The sequence below is a fragment of the Eubalaena glacialis genome, chromosome 8 (assembly GCF_028564815.1).
Source record: "Eubalaena glacialis isolate mEubGla1 chromosome 8, mEubGla1.1.hap2.+ XY, whole genome shotgun sequence".
In the NCBI taxonomy this organism is placed as follows: domain Eukaryota; kingdom Metazoa; phylum Chordata; class Mammalia; order Artiodactyla; family Balaenidae; genus Eubalaena; species Eubalaena glacialis.
The window spans coordinates 74,359,637-74,378,278 of record NC_083723.1 but is presented as its reverse complement, the minus strand read 5'-3'; positions in this window follow the sequence as shown (position 1 = coordinate 74,378,278).

Below are 18,642 nucleotides of genomic sequence, written 5' to 3'. Positions count from 1 at the left end.
TACAGATTTTTATCCTCATGCCACAGTCTTGCAACCCTAGCAAGTACTATAGACTGTACTGACAAAAGAAATAACTATCTACTTAGCAACTGCTCTCACAGCCAGATACATTAGTACCTGATTTCCCCCTGCCTAAATTTATCAGTATATGTAAACATTTTTCAGAATCCTCAAAGAACTCTGCTCAGGGAATAGATTATGCATAAAACAAGCTGATGTATTAAATCAATGCATCAATTGCAAAATATCCAAAGGTAGTTATCTACGATGTTGCCTATTCAGCTGTAAATTTTCTATAATAATTTTTGAGTTCTACAAAGATTTATCCAACTTTAATTTCCAGGTCCACCTCTCATGGTAAATATTAAAAGCAACAAAATTTAATTTTACAGTAAGAAACATAACTAAAAATAAGTTATGCTATGTAAAAAACAATATGATGCATCACATCCTCACTTGGCTTATAATAATCCCCAATCATGTCAGTCAAAATATAAATGCTTTAATTTCCCCCAGGAATGTGAAGGAAAACTTCTTAGGGGATTATGAAACTAAATAAAGCTTTTCTTAAGCATGATGAATAATAAGTAATATATTTTAAGTGCACATTAATACAATAACTTATTTTTCCAGTATCTTTTAAAAATCTTTTTTGGGGAAATGAAAATTCATCTACTTCCACAGGTGGTAAGTTATGAGAGGATTTTCAATCTGGATGAGTCTAATATTTATAGAAAAGAGTTGTTTTATATAAGCATTTGTTTCTCTGCTTCCACAAGAGTATAACATTTCCTGAAGTGTGGAACTTAAAATTGGAAAATAAACTCTTATAAGCCAAGTGATTCCTTTACTTATATTTTGGGTTTAAAAGGTAAAAGCTCTGTTTTAGCCCCAAAAGATTGCTTTTTCTCATATTCTTCTCGGGCATATTATTGTAATTTGAAAAGAGATTCTGAAAATAGAGGCAATAAAACTGTTTCTGCTTGCATGCTGTGAAATCTCCCCACAAGGTTTTAAATTGAACTTGCTCAACAGGCAGAGAGAACCGCCTTCTTTCTTCAAAGACATAAGAGGATTTGCTCAGTAAAAGGACTAACAGCATCCTCTGAAAGGGACACGTTGAGTGCGCCTGTAATTGCCGCTCCGATCAACTCTCCTCCTATCAATCATCAGAACACACCAAAATGTGATGCATGGGAGTCAGTTAAAAAACAAGCTAACCTAACTGCCTGCAAAAAGACATCTTAAAAAGATGATTTGATTTGTACACTTTGTGGTCTGAAAGTCCAAAAGGACCAGTGCTTAGTATATCAATAGCTTCCTCTGTCTGCTACAGGTAAAACTGGAAATAAATTCCATTCCATCAAGGTGTAAGACTTGCTTAGACTTTGACTCTAGGTTGGGGGGAGGGGGGAGGTAAAATAAGGATAGGGTAATATTCTATTATTCATGTTTTCTATAATAATAATGAATTCTTTTTAGTCAGTTCTTCAATAAAAGCAAAAGTGATTTTTTAACTGGAAATACATATTATGAAGTTCTAATGAGTTTCGAATCATAAGCCTTTCATATATTTGGTAAGCACTCTGTAAAAATACACTACCATTTCCATTTTTAGACTTTTGGGTGTGGGGATAACTGAAAAAATCAATTAGTTCGAACTGAGTATTTGTTACAGACTGAATGTTTGTGTCTCCCTAAAATTCATATGTTGAAATCTAATTCCCATTATGATGTTATTTGTAGGTGATCTTATAAGAAGAGAGGTCAGAGATATAGATCAATCTCTTTCAGCCACATGAAAACACAAGGTGAAGGCAACAGTCTGCAACTATGAAGAGGACCCTCGCTAGAACCCGGCCATGTTGACAACATGATCTGAGTTCCAGTCTCAGAACTTTAAGAAGTAATTTCTGTTTATAAGACCCCCCCAAGTCTATGGTAGTTTGTTAAACCAGCCAAAACTAACTAAGACACCATTTGACCCCTATCCAGACACTTCTTGCTTGGACTCTGCAAGGTAAAAAAGGTGGTTGTGAACACATGAGGGGAGAAAGGTACACTGAAGAATTTAGATAAATGATTAGACAGGAAAAATCTGAATGTGAGGTGCCTCTAAAAGGGATGAGAAGTGGCATCACAATGGGATGCTTTGAACTACTCCAGAAGATAAAACTAACCCTCAGGAAAGTGTTTCGAGTAGATAAAAACCAATTTAAAAAAAAAAAAAGGAAGACATTCTTAGACCCCACAGGTTGCTTCAGTCTTCAATAGAGAAAAGCACGTAGAGCTCTGACTTGACCAACACAAGTGATGATGTTGGACCATTCTGCAGCTCAGCCTGGTTCTCCCCATCCTCATGCCTCTCAAACCAAGACAGAGCCTTGTCTCAATGCTAATACTGCGCACTGCTGGCTTCCCACTCTGGAGCTGTCCTGCTGTCTCTGATGATGAGACATGCAGAACCCTCTTCACACACAAGGTACCGGCAGACAGAGATCTGCTAGCTCATACCTGTTTGCTAGCCAGCCATGGTTGCTGTATTCGTATGGAATCTGGCTTCCCTGATGGCTATTTGGAAGGGCCAGATGACATCACATGAAAATGTTAATGCCCTTTAGGATGAATTTTAACCAATAATGGATGGGAAACAGAAAGAAGCCAGATAAATGCCTTTCTCTTCTTCTCCCCTAGCAGATACATCACCCTTGTAACCAGCTGTAACAGTCCAGTAAAACAGTCAGCTCTGCAATGCACCACTTTCTCTGCCCTGCTTGCCTTTTATCCTTACATTTGTTTCTATAATATTGCACCCCCACACACTCATTGAATAAAATTAGTATGTATGTCTTACCTCATGCTCTTCTTCTAGGAAACCTGAATAATTGAAAAGGGGGTTGTTAGGAAATGGCTGTTTTTTGCAGCTATTGCTCTTAACTATGTATGAATGAAAGAAAGGAAATTACAAAATAGAACAAGGAAGCAACTATGCAAACAGGAAAAGAAAGAAAAGGAACAATAAAAACACTCCACTCAGTCATAAAACTCAACAGTTGAGGCAAGAATAAATATATTAGCTAAGTTGCTTTACTTTGGACCACAGCTTGGTAGCATAAGTTGGCAAACTTTAATGTGAATTCACTAAGATTTTTTTATAAAGGTGGTCCAGTTTTCTAGGACTTTTGCGTATTGTATACATTTTGAGAGTCACTAACTCTCAAGTAAATAAGATCTGGAGATGACTTTCATTATGTTGCATGAACTTGAGAAAATTAATGAGAAAACAAAGTTTAAAAGAAGTAATTGAAAGAATTATCTTGAAAGAATTATCTGAATTCTTTCAGATAACACTGCACAATGATGTAACAATATTGGTTGGGGTTATATGGGTGTGGTGATTTTAAAAGCTATTGCTAACTAACTTCTTCAAATTTAAGATTGGCACTATATATATATACCCATGATATGCTTACAAGCAAACCAGGATGTCTAGATTGCTTCTTAGCTACACCCAAGTAGCCATGTATAAGGATTTTAGCTTTTCTTTCCTTTTCACTTTTCATACAGAGTCCCTGCTAGGAGGCTTGGAAGCAGACTCATATTTTCTATGCAAAAATCTATGCTAACTTTTGCCTGGAAATGCCAAAGTTGAAAATAACAAGAAATAGTTTCTTAAAAGGTTGGGTGAAGGCACACTCACACAAAGAGTCAGCTGATTCCCATGAGGCAAGTAAAGCCATTTAGGCAGAGGATAAGAAGAACTTCTTAAGAAAATGCAAACTGCCTCATGCAAATGTAAGGCCAACCTTCATGATTGCTTTGCAAGTTGAAATGTACCTCTGAGACTTCATTCCAGCTTTACTGCAGGCCAGTGACTAGTTGGAAGACATCTGACACAGTGCTGTAACTGAGCACACCCAAATGGTCCATGGGAAGAAGTAGCCACACAATAGCTAGAAATCATCTGCTCCTCTCACTATGGAGCTGTGGCAGAAGTACAACAAAAATTGAAAAATATAAAAGGTGCAGTATGGAAATCACTAATATTATCAGAAGTAGGGGGTGACAGCAAACCTCATTCACACTACTAAAATAGGAAACCTGAAGGAAACCATAAACAACACGAAAAGACAACCCTCAGAATGGGAGAAAATATTTGCAAATGAAGCAACTGACAAAGGATTAATCCCCAAAATTTACAAGCAGCTCATGCAGCTCAATATCAAAAAAACAAACAACCCAATCCAAAAATGGGCAGAAGACCTAAATAGACATTTCTCCAAAGAAGATATAGATTGCCAACAAACACATGAAAGGATGCTCAACATCATTAATCATTAGAGAAATGCAAATCAAAACTACAATGAGATATCATCTCACACTGGTCAGAATGGCCATCATCAAAAAATCTACACACAATAAATGCTGGAGAAGGTGTGGAGAAAAGGGAACCCTCTTGCACTGTTGGTGGGAATGTAAATAGATACAGCCACTATGGAGAACAGTATGGAGGTTCCTTAAAAAACTAAGAACTACCATATGACCCAGCAATCCCACTACTGGGCATATACCCTGAGAAGACCATAATTCAAAAAGAGTCATGTACCACAATGTTCACTGCAGCTCTATTTACAATAGCCAGGACATGGAAGCAACCTAAGTGTCCATCATCAGATGAATGGATAAAGAAGATGTGGCACATATATACAATGGAATATTACTCAGCCATGAAAGGAAAGGAAATTGAGTTATTTGTAGTGAGGTAGATGGACCTAGAGTCTGTCATACAGAGTGAAGTAAGTCAGAAAGAGAAAAACAAATACCATATGCTAACACATATATATGGAATATAAGAAGAAAAAAAAAAAAAGGTCATGAAGAACCTAGGGACAAGACGGGAATAAAGACACAGACCTACTAGAGAATGGACTTGAGGATATGGGGAGGGGGAAGGGTAAGCTGGGACAAAGTGAGAGAGTGGCATGGACATATATACACTACCAAACGTCAAATAGATAGCTAGTGGGAAGCAGCTGCATAGCACAGGGAGATCAGCTTGGTGCTTTGTGACCACCTAGAGGGGTGGGATAGGGAGGGTGGGAGGGAGGGAGACACAAGAGGGAAGAGATATGTATATGTATAGGTGATTCACTTTGTTATAAAGCAGAAACAAACACACCATTGTAAAGCAATTGTACTCCAATAAAGATGTTTAAAAATAAATAAATAAATAAAATAGGAAACCTGGAATAAAATGCAACAATACATAAATTTTTCAAAAAGAAAATGGCCATGGCTTTCTTTCTTAAAACCTAGGTTGAACTGAATCTATACATAATATATATTAAGAGTGAGAGTCAACAAAATCTTAACTTCTTTGTACTATTGTTATAAAAAAGTAAAACTAAAGAATGATTTTTTACAATCATTTGAGAAGACTGCATGTAAGAGCACCAGGAGAGTAAGTTTTACATCTCCCATTCCTAGAAGAACAGTGGTCCATGAGATTATTTATGAGGATTAGAAAAGTTAGCCTCACCCAAACATGATGCACTATTTAAGATTTATTATTCTTGAATAAGCAGTCCTTTCTCTAAAATGCAAGTGCCCCAATAGGATTAAGTGTGTGATAGTTATTAAAAATTCATGTGAATTCAGTGAATTAAATGCTTTCCCTAAGGCCAACTGAGTTTCCATCAAACATACAAGGAGATTATATCTACTAGCTAAGGAGGAGGAAAGTATGTGCCAGGCTGGATAACCAAGCTGGGGAAATGCTAGGATTGTGGGAGCTACCTGGGAACGTGAACAGAAGAATAACATGTGGTCCTTCAAAACGTTGTACATGTCTGACTTTTCCTACTCTTTTTTCTACCAGTAGCAACTTCAAGCTCCCTCTGAAAAATTAACACTAACAAGACTGTAAATGAAGCAGAAATTTTTTGCCGTCTAAGAACTAACCAAGATATAGCAGAATAGGTATAGTTTTTAAAGAAAGCCTACTGATCTCCATGGTTCATGTAAAGTGGCCCATCTCTAGCCATGACCTCAAACGAACCGTATTTTTTCTTTGCCTCACTTCATCATTTTCCTTTCTTCTGTTTTCTGTTTCTATCTCATCTCTCCCCACCTTGGTATTGAGAGTTTTGGTCCAAAAACCAGCAGCACTGACATCACCTTGGGAGCTTGTTATAAATTCAAAATCGTGAGTCCCTCTTCAGATATTAAATTCTGCATTTTAACAAATTTCCCCAGGTGATTCATAAATAAAGTTGCTTATCAAATTTTATTTATTTATAAATTTAAACCTTTTTTACATTATTTGATTTTTTTTCCCTTTCTCACCTCTGTTTTCTTGGATCTCTTCATCACTTTCTTTATGTGATATATTTTTGCTCTTTTTTCATTACATCTTGAGATTATATTTCCTCAATAAGTCTCTAGTAATGCTTTCCCAACTTTACTCATGAAACTTCGGTCAAGAATGGCCTTCTGCTTAATGTGTTGGTATTAGAGCTGGCTACAAAAGGTCATCATTTCAATGCACGCTTCTCAATGAAGTCAGTGATAACTCACTTTTGTAACTCTTGTATCACAGTTTCCACAAATCTTGCATTAGCTACATTTTCTCTTATTAGATTTTAAATTATTGGAGGGATTTAAATGAAATCCCTAAAGGTCAACATGCTTTTAATAAATCCTATGCAAATCTTGGCTGAAACATTGCCGGCTTCCTTTGAAACTTGTTAAAGGCTGAGCTCGCCTGGTTTTTGAATAAAATTCCCTTCTCCAAATGGGACACCACCTGCTGAAGTTTTTAAAGAAAGCCTACTGATCTCTCTCCATGGTCCATGTAAAGTGGCCCTTCCCTAGTCATGACATCAAATACCTTGCTAACTGCCTAAAAGAAATCGCAAGGGGATACTGTAAGATTTGTCCATTTCCTGAAAGACCAATTAAACTAACCTCATTATATCTTGCATTGCAGCACACCTCCGTCACTGCCAAAAACTCAAGCCTCCCAGAAAGGCCATCATGACCTAGATATAAAACAGAGCATACCTTTGTACATCTACTCATCAACACCATTTTTCACCTGGCTGTTATTTCCCAACCACCATTTCCTTTGTAATTCAAGTTCTGATATCAGTACAATCTAGTCATCTACCTCTTCTCTGAAAACTCCTCATACCACTTGCTCTAATCAAAACCTTGCTGCAACCCAAAGACACTGTTTCTCTTAAAACACTCTCAAACAAAAGCATTCTTCTCTATTCTTGACAGACCTCAGAGACTCTGAGTGGATTAGGTGCCTCTTTGATACTGCCAGTTTATATTTCCTCAAAAATACTCTTCCAACTGAAGCTTTCTTTCAGACTGTGCTATCATCTGTATTTATTTGTTGAATATTTTAGCCTTCCTCACCATAACTGCACCAAAATTCTTGGAAATTTCAATACCCACATATACTATTTGTTATAGTACCTCAGCCTTCACTTCCTTGACCTCCTTACTGCCTACATCAGGTTATTCGACCTCATCTCAGTCATCTTTTGTCATGACGAAATACTTGATCTTCTCATCAAAAGTATTGCATTATCTCCAAAATCTCTGATCACTTCTTCCTATGTCTCCAGTTAATATACACTAGGAACAATACTTCGATCTATCAGGCCAAGTAGAGAACCAGATCTTTCATTTTTCCATCTAATAATCAGGTGTCCCTATTTGTGGTGTCAGTGACAACCATATGAATAATTGGACCTCCCACTCCCATCCAGCAGTAATGAGAACTTTCCCTTGGGTTTCAATGAAAGCCAAATGGTGAAAGCATACTCTACATTCACCTGCCAGTGATGAGGTAACACCCCTCATCCCTAGCAGGAACAGTATCAGACAAAAACAACTAAATAGGATTAAATAAGATTCAGAGTCTCTTAAGAAAGTACTCCAAATGTCCAGGTTCCAATAAAAAAAATCAGTCATTATATCAAGAACCACAAAGATCTCAAAGAATGAGAAAAGACAATCAATAGAAGAGAACACAGGTGACAGAGATGTTAGAATTTTCTGACAAAGATTTTAAAGCAGACATTATATAAATGCTCAACAAGTACTTGTTCACATGCTTAAATCAAAGAGCAAAATATAATGACTCAACAAAAATATAGAAAGTCTAAGCAAAGAAAAGATATAAAGAAGAACCAAACAAATTTTAGGATTGAAAAAAAACTTAGATATTTAACTAAGGAGATTTCCAAGCAAAGTGTTGAAGCATACTATGCCCTGATTTCTTCTTGCTGCTTTTAGTAAAATGCATAGGAAAGAGAAATTAAGAGACAAAATTTTAAACATAAAGGGACCAGGGCATGATGATTGTAGAAATCCTCACCTGGCAAAAAATGCTGAAATTAAGAGCTTTACTGTCAAAGTATCCTATAGAGAAAAATCTGAGACTGAGGCTTCATAACTTTTTGCTAATACTTTTGAAAGATCAGAAGTTCACAGTATGCAGTTACATAAGTCTCTTTAAAGAAATTAGAGATTAAACAAGGATTTACTATATAGCACAGGGAACTATATTCAATATCTTGTAATAATTTATAATGGGGAAAAAACTGGAAAAATATACATATGTATAACTGAATCACTTTACTGTACACCAGAAACTAACACAATATTGTAAATCAACTATACTTCAAGAAAAAAAAGAAAAAAACAGAAATTAGAGGTTAACTCATTCATCCCCTCTACTATGTCAGTAGAAATAAAAAATAGAGGAGATTACCTCAAGAAAGATCTGTGCACAAATCTCATGATTAATGGAGTAAATCCCTTTGGCATACATGGGAGATCTACAGAGTGCTTCAGAATGTTATAAGAGTAGAAACGTTACCAGTTTGGCTTGAAAGAGAAAGAGGGAAAAAATGAAAGATGGCTGTTGGACCTGCAATATTTTTCAAGCAGGATAACAAGTTGATAACACTATTCAACTGTAGACACATTCTACTATTCATGAAAAAGGATGAGTGACTCAGAAGGTGGAGTCAAGAGCCCATCGCAGAGTTATGATTCCAAAGAGTGGATCTGTGAGCCTGGTAAAATTATTCCCAGGCCCAGACAACAAAAGGAGCTTGCCCAACTACATTTGAAAATTGCTCGGGGCCAGTGACTTTGTTTTTCCTTCACCTTTTCTCTTTTTGAATGTGAATATCTGTAACTACTACCCTATGCCTCTCTCATTATATTTTTGAACAGATAACTTGATTTCTGACTTTCAAAGGTCCACAAACAAAGATAAATTGTGCTTCGGGATGGATTATACCCAGAGCCTCATCCCTGTCTTGTATTTATTATTTACATAATAATATTTGGGACTCTTGAGATTCTATGATTTAGATGAGATTTTGGATTTGAGTTGATGCTGCAGTAAGTTGAGATTTGGGGGAATGTTTGAATGGGGTGAATGCATTTTGTGTGTAGTAGGGTGGTAAATCTTTGGGGGCTATAATGTAGTAGGCAGAATAATGCCCCCTGCCAAAGATGCCCACATCCAGAACTTGTGAATATGTTTTGTTAAATGAAAGAAATTAATTAAGGTGGCAGATAGAATTAAGGTTGCTAATTACCTGACTTTAAGCTAGGTGGGCCCAATGTAATCACAAGGTTCTTTAAGTGTGTAAGAAGAATGCAAAAGCATTGGTGTCAGAGAGATACATGTAAGGAAGATCTGACCAGTCATTACTGGCTTTGAAAATGGAAGGGAGCTACAATTCAAGGAATACAGAAAGTGTCTAGAAGCTTGAAAAGGTAAGAAAAACAAGTTTCCCCTAGAGCCTCTAAAAAAGAATACAGCCTTTCCAATACAATGACTTTCAACCAGTGAGACCACTAAAACTGTAAGATAAATTTATATTGTCATAGGCCACTAGAGTTGTGGTAATTTGCTATAGCAGCCATAGGAAAAAAAAGATTTCAATACTAACACTTACAACCATTTGTTAGAATTACCTGACAAAGTTTTTAAGGCAGCTATCATAAAGAAGCTCAACAAGCAATTACACACATGCTTGAGAATAATGAAAAAATTAAAAGCCTCAACAAAGAAATAGAAAGTTTTAGGAAAGAAAAAGAAGTAGAAACAAATGGAAATTTAGAACTGGAAAGTGTAATACTAAATAAGAGGCTCAGTGAATAGACTCAAAAGCAGAGTGGAGGAGACAGAGGAAAAATCTGAAATTGAAAGATTAAAAAATAGAAGTTCCTCAATTTAAACACAGAGAATTAGACTGAAAAAAATGAGCACAGTGACATGGAGGGTTATAATAAAAGATCTAACATTTATGTCACTGAAGTCCCTGAAGAAGAGGACAAAGAGGGGAGGAATGAAAAAGCTCTTGAAAAAAATAATGGCTAAAAACTTTTCAAATATGGCAAAAAACATAAAAATACAGCCTAAAAGAGCTAATCAAGTCCTAAATGAGATAAATCAATGCAAAGCCACATAAAAATTAAAATTCTGAAAACTAAATACAAAGATAAAATGTTAAAAGGCACCAGAGAGAAATGAAACCATACCTGTAGTAGGAAATTCTGCCTACTACATTATAGCACCCAAAGATTTACCACCCTACTAAACACTGTCAAACTTCAAATGACAGTGGATTTTGCATCAAAAACTATGGAAGCCAAAAGGAAATGACACTATATTTTTCAAATACTGCAAGAAAATATCTGTTATAACCCAGAATCCTAGATCCAGTAAAAATATCCTACAGGAATGAAAGAAATTAAGACATTCTAGAATTAAAGAACACTAAGAGATCTGTCACTAGCAGACTTACCCTAAAATAATAGCTAAAGGAAATTATGTAAACAAAAAGAAAATGATAAAAGAAGGGACTTTAGAATATCATAAAAGAAGAAACAAGATGGCAAGTAAAAATATGGGTAAATACAACAGACACCCCTCTTTATTTTCTAAATTGTTTACAGTTGAAGCAAAATTATAACACACTCTGAAGTGGTTCTAAATGTATTTAGAAGAAAAGTTATAACAATTTACTATAAATGTAGGAGGATAAAGGAAGTTAATGTGAAGGACTTTTTCTACACTTTAACTGGTAAAATGATGAATATAAAAACTGTGGCAAGTTATGGATAAAAAATTTTTGAACTAAATAAAAATAAAAACACTACTTTTCAGAATTTGTGGCCTGTAACTAAAGCAATGCTTAGAGAAAGTGGATAACACTAAATGCATATATTAAAAGGAAAGAACAATCTAACATTAATAACACAAGCTTTCACCATATAAAACTAGAGAAGAGCAAATAATCCTGAAGCATACACAAGAAAAAATAAACAAAAAATAGAACAGAAACCAATGAAAACAATAGAGAATATCAACTAAACAAAAAGATGGTTCCTGGAGAAGTGCAGGGGAGAATACAATTATAAACATCTAACCAAACTAATTAAAAAAAAAAAAAGGATGTAAAACAAAGATTGCCAATATCAGAAATGAAACAGGTATCATCACTACTGCTACCATGGAAATTAAAAGGACAATAAAGAAATACTGCAAACAACTCTATGTGAACAAATTTGATAAATTATATGACATTCCCTCAAAAAACAAACTACCTAAACTCATCCACAGAAAATACATGTGTCTGGTGCTCCAATTTCTACAGCTGCTGCTGGGGGACACCTGTACATTTCCTGACCCTGGTGGCCAGTGGGGCTTAGATTTTTGGGTCCCACAGGACTGTAACCAATGAATAAAAGGTTCTTAAACAACTACAACCCCCAGAGCATAGCAAGAGACAAGAGACCCAGGAGCTTGATCTGTGAAGGAGACCTATTAGCTAATTGTTATGACTGAGGCCTGAAGGGCAGGCTTCTAATTAAATACACATTTAGAACTGATTGTAATCCTTTCCAGGGACCTTGGAGGGTAGGCACTATATTTGTGTTCACCCACTGGCATGTCCCAGAGCATTACTTTTTCTTGGAGGGGTGATGTACATGCATCTTGTGCCCTGGTTTTTATGTCTGGTGCCCAGGAGACACCCCTTGATAACCTGGCTCTGGTGGCCAGGAGGATTTGCATTCCCGAATCCCATGGGACTGTGGCAATGTGAGAGATGGTTCTTGACAGGCAACCACCCGCAGGACACTGCAGGGATGTATGGACTAAGGCACATCTCTCCAGGCTTTCTATGAAAGAGGCCCCTTTTCTTGTCCTAGAGCTTCAGCATGAGGGGCAGGCAGAAAGAAAAACAGGCATAAATATTATTTGAAGAAATAATGGCTGAAACCTTCCATAACCTAGGGAAAGAAACAGACATCCAGATCCAGGAATCCCAGAGAATCCCAAACAAGAGGAAACCAAAGAGACCCACACCAAGACACATTATAATTAAAATGTCAAAAGTTAAGGACAAGGAGTGAATATTAAAAACAACAAGAGAAAAACAACTTGTTATATATAAGGGAAACCCCCTAAGACTATCAGTAAATTTTTCAGCACAAACTTTGCAAGTCAGAAGGAAGTGGCGTGATATATTCAAAGTGCTGAAAGAAAAAAACTTCCAGCAAGAATACCTTGCCTGACAAAGATATCATTCAGAAGTGAAGGAGAGATAAAGAGTTTCCCAGGCAAGCAAAAGCTAAAGGAGTTCATCATCACCACTAAACTGGCCTTACAAGAAATGTTAAGGGTCTTTCTTTAAGCTGAAAACAGTGCTAATTAGTAACAAGAACACACATGAAAGAATAAATCTCACTGGCAATAAGATAAGTATGTGGTAAAGATAGTGCATTAATTACTTATAAGGCTAGTATGAAGGGTAAAAGATAAAAGTAGTAAAAATAACTATGATTACAATACTTAGCTAAGGAATACACAAGATAAAGAGATGCAAAATATGACATCAAAAATATCGAATGTGGGTGAGAGTAATAATGTTGAGTTTTATAATGGAATCAAACTTAAGTTGTTATTAATGTAAAATAGACTGTAATAGATATAAGTTGTTATATGTAAGACTTATGGTATCCACAAAACAAAAAACCTACAGTAAATACACAACAGATAAAGAAAAAGGAATCTAAGTATACCACTAAGAAGAGTCATCAAATCACAAAGGAAGAGAACAAGAGAGGAAGAAATAGACAGGAACTGCAAAAACAGGCAGAAAACAATAAACATAATGGCAATAAGCACGTACCTATCAATAATTACTTTAAATGTAAATGGACTAAATTCTCCAATCAAAAGTCAGAGTAGCTGAATGGATTTAAGAAAAAGAAAACAAAATGACTTATCTATATGCTGCCTACAAGAGACTCACTTTAGATGTAGACACACACATAGAATGAAAGTAAAAGGATGCAAAAAGATACTCCATGCAAACAGGAACCAAAAGAAAGAAGGGCTAAACTTATATGAGACAAAGTGACTTTAAAACAAAGATTATGATGAGACAAAGAAGGATATTACATAATGATAAAGGTGTCAATCCAACAAGAAGGTATAACATTTATATTTATGCACATGACATGGGAGCACCTAAGTATATAATGCAAATATTAACAGAGCTAAAGGGAGAAATAGAGAACAATACAATAATAGTAGGGGACTTTTTAATATCCCACTTAAATAAATGAACAGATTAGCCAAGAGGAAATCAATAAAAAAAAAAAAATTGGCCTTAAATGACACCTTAGACCAGATGGATGTAACATATATTTATAGAACATTCCATCTAAAATCAATGAAATACACGTTCTTCTCAATTACACATGAACATTTTCCAAGATAGATGATCTGTTAGGCCATAAAACAAGTAAAGAAAACACAATTACATGAAAAAAACAGGAAAATTCACAATTATGTGGAAATTAAACAACATACTACTGAACAAACAATGGGTCAAAGAATAACTCAAAAGAGAAATTAAAAAAAATACCGTGAGACACTATACACCTAAAATTAATATAATATTGTAAGTCAACTGTACTTCAATAAAAAAAAACCTTGAAAAAAATGTAAGTGGAAATTTAACATATCAAAATTTATGGGATGTAGTCAAAGCAGTTCTAAAAGGAAGTTCATAGCAATAAATGCCCACCTCAGGAAACAAGCGAAAAAAAAAATGTCAAATAAGCCACTTAATTTTACACCTCAAGAAACTAGAAAAAGGACAAATGAAGCCTAAAGTTAGTAGAAGGAAGGAAATAAAGATTAAAGTGGAAATAAATGAAACAGAGACTAAAAAGACAAGAGCTGGTTCTTTGAAAAGATAAACTAATGGACAAGCCTTCAGTTAGCCCCACCAAGAAAAAAAACAGGACTCAAATAAATCAGAATGAAAGAGGAGATGTTACAATTGATACCACAGAAATACAAAGGATCATAAGAGACTACTATAAGCAATTATATGCCAACAAATTAGACAGTCTAGAAGAAATGCATAAACTCCTAGAAACATACAACCTACCAAGACTGAATCATGAAGGAATCAAAAATCTGAACATAGTGATTCCCAGTAAGGGACTGAATTATTAATTTAAAAACCCTCCAAACAAAAGTCCAGAACCTGATGGCTTCACTGGTGAATTCTACCAGACATGTGAAAAAGAATTAACCCAGTCCTTCTCAAACTCTTACAAAATATAGAAGAGGAGGGAATGTTTATGATCTCATTGTATGAGGCTAGCATTACCCTGAGACCAAAACCAGACAAGGATGCCACAAGAAAAGAAAACAGGACAAAATCCCTGATGAACATAGATGCAAAAATCTTCAACAAAACATTAGCAAACTGAATCCAACACGATATTAAAAAAATCATAGACATTGATCAAGTGGAATTTATTCCAGGGATGCAAGGATGGTTCAAAAATCTGCAAATCAGTCAATGTGATACACCACATTAACAAAATGAAGGGTAAAAATCATATAATCACATCAATAGATGCAGAAATCACATTTGACAAAATTCAGCATCCATTTATGATAAAAACACTGAACAAAGATGGTAGGGAAGGAATGTACCTCAACATAAAAAAGGCTGTGTATGACAAACCCACAGCTAGCATAATACTAAATAATTAAAAGTTGAAAGCTTTTCCTCTAAGATCAGGAACAAGACAAGGATGCCCACTCTTGCCACTTTTATTCAACACAGTATTAGAATTCTTAGCCAGAGCAGTTGAGCAAGAAAAAGAAATAAAAGGCATGCAACCTGGAAAGGAAGAAGGAAAACTCACTATTTGTAGGTGACATGCTATTATGTGTAGAAAATCCTAAAGACCATATCAAAAAAACTGTTAGAACTAATAAACGAATTCAATAAAGTTATAGGATACAAAATCAGTATGTAAAAATCTGTTGCATTTCTATACACTAATTATAAGCCATCAGAAAGAAATTAAGAAAACAATCCCATTTATAATTACATCAAAAACAGTAAAATACCTAGGAAGAAACTTAACCAAGGAGTGAAAGACCTGTACACTGAAAACTATAAGATATTGATTAAAGAAATAGAATAAGACACAAGTACAGGAAAGATATTTTATGCTCATGAATTGGAAGAATATTTGTTAAAATGTCCATACTACCCAAAGCAATATACAGATTCAGTGCAATCTCTATCAAAATCCCAATGGCATTTTTCACATAAATAGAACAAACAATCCTAAAATTTGGATGGAACCATAATCTTGAGAAAGAACAACAAAGCTGGAGGCATCATACTCCATGAATTCAAATTATATTACAAAGCTATACTAATAAAAACAGTCTGTTATTGGCATAAAAACAGGCACACAGATAAATGGAACAGAATTTAGAGCACAGAAATAAACCCACACACATATGACCAATTGATTTACAACAAAGAAGCCAAGAATAGAGCTACCATATGATCCTGCAATCCCACTCCTGGGAATATAACCAGAGAAAAACATGGTCCAAAAGGATACATGCATCCCAATGTTCACTGCAGTGCAGTTTACAATAGCCAAGACACGGAAGCAACCTAAATGTCCATCGACAGAAGAATGGATAAAGAAGATGTGGTACAAATATACAATGGAATATGACTCAGCCATTAAAAAGAATGAAATAATGCCATCTGCAGCAACATGGAAGGACCTAGAGATTGTCTTACTGAGAGAAGTCAGACAGAGAAAGAGAAATATCACATGATATCACTTATATACAGAATGTAAAAAAAAAAAAAAATAGAGATTACAAAAAGAAGGAAGGCAAGAATATACAATAGGGAAAGACAATCTCTTCAATAAATGGTGTTGGGAAAACTGTACAGCCATATGGAAAAGAATGAAACTGGACCACTATTTTACACCATACCCAAAAAATAACTCAAAATGTATTAAAGACTTTAATTTAAGACCTGAAACCATAGAACTCCTAGAAGAAAAGCTAGGCAGGAGGACCTTCAAGATGGCAGAGAAGTAAGACGTGGAGATGACCTTCCTCCTCACAAATGCATCAAAAATACATCTACATGTGGAACAACTCCTATAGAATACCTACTGAACACTGGCAGAAGACCTCAGACTTCCCAAAAGGCAAGAAGCTCCCCACGTACCTGGGTAGGGCAAAAGAAAAAAGGAAAAACAGAGACAAAAGAATAGGGATGGGACCTACACCTCGGGGAGGGAGCTGTGAAGGAGGAAAAGTTTCCACACACCAGGAAGCCCCTACACTGGTGGAGACTGGAGGTGGGCGGGGGGGGAGGAAGCTTCGGATCCACGGAGGAGAGCACAGCAACGGGTGCAGAGGGCAAAGCGGAGAGAATCCTGCACAGAGGAATGCTGCGGACCAGCACTCATCAGCCCGAGAGGCTTGTCTGCTCACCCGCCAGGGTGGGTGGGGCCTGGGAGCTGAGGCTCAGGCCTTGGAGGTCAGATCCCAGGGAGAGGACTGGGGTTGGCTGCATGAACACAGCCTGAAGGCGGCTAGTGCAACACAGCTAACTGGGAGGGAGTGCAGGAGAAAGTCTAGAACTGACTAAGAGGCAAGAGACCACTGTTTGGGGGTGCGTGAGGAGAGGGGATTCAGAGCACCGCTTAAACAAGCTCCAGAGATGGGCGCGAGCCGCAGCTATCAGTGTGGACACCAGAGACGGGCATGAAATGCTATGGCTGCTACTGCAGCCACCAAGAAGCCTCTGTGCAAGCACAGGTCACTAACCACACTCCCTCTGGGAGCCTGTGCAGCCCGCCACAGCCAGGGTCCCGTGATCCAGGGACAACTTCCCCGCCATGCCTTAGGCTGTCGCAACGTCACGCCAGCCCCTGCTGTGCAGGCTCGCACCTCATTCCGTACCACTCCACCCCCCCCCACCCCGGCGTGAGTGAGCCAGAGCCACCTAATCAGCAGCTTCTTTAACCCCGTCCTGTCTGGGCGGGAAACAGATGCCCTCAGACAACCTACACGCAGAGGCGGGGCCAATCCAAAGCTGAACCCCAGGAGCTGTGCGAACAAAGAAGAGAAAGGGAAATCTCTCTCAGCAGCCTCAGGAGCAGCGGGTTAAATCTCCACAATCAACTTGATGCACCCTGCAACTGTGGAATACCTGAAGAAACAAAGAATCATCCCAAAATTGAGGCAGTGGACTTTGGGAGCAACTGTAGACTTGGGGTTTGCTTTCTGCATCTAATTTGTTTCTGGTTTTACATTTATCTTAGTTTAGTATTTAGACCTTATTATCATTGGTGGATTTGTTTATTGGTTGGGATGCTCTCCTCTTTCTTTTTTAATTACATTTTTATTTTTTCATTTTTAATAATATATATTTTTTTATTTTAATAACTTTATTTTATTTTTTCTTTCTTTCTTTTTTCTCCCCCCTTTTCTTCTGAGCTGTGTGGATGACTGGGTCTTGATGCTCCAGCTGGGTGTCAGGCCTGAGCCTCTGAGGTGGGAGAGCCGAGTTCAAGACATTGGACCACCAGAGACCTCCCAACCCCATGTAATAGCAAATAGCGAAAGCTCTCCCAGAAATCTCCATCTCAATGCTAAGACCCAGGTCCACTCAACGACCAGCAAGCTACAGTGCTGGACACCCCATACCAACAACTAGCAAGAAAGGAATACAACCCCACCCATTAGCAGAGAGGCTGCCTAAAATCATAATAAGTTCACAGACACCCCAAAACACACCACTGGGCATGGTCCTACCCATCACAAAGACAGGATACAGCCTTACCCACCAGAACCCAGGCACCAGTCCCCTCCACCAGGAAGCCTACACAACTCACTGAACCAACCTTACCCACTGGCGGCAGACATCAAAAAGAAAAACGGAAACTATGAACCTGCAGCCTGCAAAAAGGAGACCCCAGATGCAGTAAGTTAAGTAAAATGAGAAGACAGAGAAATACACAGCAGATGAAGGAGCAAGGTAAAAACCCACCAGACCAAACAAATGAAGAGGAAATAGGCAGTCTACCTGAAAAAGAATTCAGAGTAATGATAGTAAAGATGATCCAAAATCTTGGAAATAGAATGGAGAAAATATAAGAAACGTTTAACAAGGACCTAGAAAAACTAAAGAGCAAACAATGATGAACAACACAACAAATGAAGTTAAAAATTCT